Source organism: Sturnira hondurensis, unplaced genomic scaffold (genome assembly GCF_014824575.4).
Source record: "Sturnira hondurensis isolate 20B ecotype Veracruz unplaced genomic scaffold, ASM1482457v3 Scaffold0005036, whole genome shotgun sequence".
Classification (NCBI taxonomy): Eukaryota; Metazoa; Chordata; class Mammalia; order Chiroptera; family Phyllostomidae; genus Sturnira; species Sturnira hondurensis.
The window spans coordinates 11,044-12,457 of record NW_028077667.1 but is presented as its reverse complement, the minus strand read 5'-3'; the positions used below and the strand labels follow the sequence as shown (position 1 = coordinate 12,457).

Genomic DNA, 1,414 nt, shown 5'->3' with positions numbered 1-1,414 from the left:
ATGAAATGATTCTGAAGCTCCATTCAATATTGCATACTATATTATTGCAAAGACTATTTTTATAAAATATAGAAGGAGGAGTCAGGGTGATGGTGAGAGAGAATAAATCCATTTGGGAAAGAGTTAAAATTTTTTTTTACATATAGAATAAAAAAGCATGAAGGTTGAATTCCTTATTGATGATAATGATAAAATAATAACAACATTCTTAATATTCTCATCCCTTTCTCAATTTCCAATTCCTTTCAAGAGAATTTTATCCTTTCCAAGGTTTTCTTCGTGGCTAATTTGACATCCTTGTTCCTGAGGCTGTAGAGTAGTAGGTTCAACATGGGCACCACAGTGGTATAGAACAGACTGCAGACTTTGTCCTTGTGAAAGGGTATAATAGAAGGTGGTTTAAGGTATGAAAAAGCCCCTGAGCCGAAGTAAAAAAAAAACTGCAATGATGTGAGAACTGCAGGTACTAAAAGCTTTGGATCTGCCTTCAGTAGAACGAATGTGTAAAATGCTAGAAAAAATGAAGCCATAAGAGAGAAAAATGGTTACAATGGGCACCACAATGCCAAAGGCCACAAGAATAAAGACCACCAGAGTATTCATGTAAGAGCTATTGCAGGAAAGCTCAAGGAGGGGAAGGATATCACACATATAATGATTGAGAAGGTTTTCTGCACAAAATGTCAGAAACAGTATATTACCTGTATGCCCTATAGCCCCCAAAATTCCCATCCCGTAGACACCCAGCAAAAGAAATAAACACACCTGAGGAGACACAGTGACCATGTACAACAGTGGTTTACAGATGGCCACATAGTGGTCATATGCCATTGCTGACAGAATGAAGCATTCAGAAATGGCAAAGAAACAGAAGAAAAAGAGCTGAGTCATACACCCTGTGTAGGAGATGACATTCTTCTTTAAGACAAAACTCATCAGCATTTTGGGGATGATGGTAGAGGAGTAACTGAAGTCAATGAAGGACAAGTTGAAAAGGAAAAAGTACATGGGAATATGAAGGTGAGAGTTCAGCCCAATCAATGTTATCAAGCCCAGGTTCCCCACCAGGGTGACCACATAGAAGCCCAGAAACAGGAAGAAGAGAGGGAGCAGGAGTCCTGGCTGGTCTGTTAAGCCTGCAAGGATAAACTCTGTCACAGAGGAGGTGTTATCTGCAGCCATGCTCCTCTGAGACAGTCTGGGAGGGAAAAAGAAAAGAGTTGCTCACACACAGAGAAAAACAACTCACTCCTGAGAGTGGTGTTTGAACAGGAAGGTGTGGAACTTAGGGTTGAGGTGGCATTTCCTTGTTCCTGCATCTCTGTTTTTATGGTCCCCATGGGGCTTCAACCATTCTAGTAACTGTTGGTGGGTGAAAGTTGACTCCAGAGTAGGGGCTCAACCAAGTGACGAG

General features: G+C 40.9%; 1 pseudogene; it reads right to left on the bottom strand.

Moving 5' to 3' along the window:
- Positions 1–245: 245 nt before the first annotated feature.
- On the bottom strand, positions 246–1,185 carry LOC118987131 (olfactory receptor 8B12-like; annotated as a pseudogene).
- Positions 1,186–1,414: the final 229 nt, after the last annotated feature.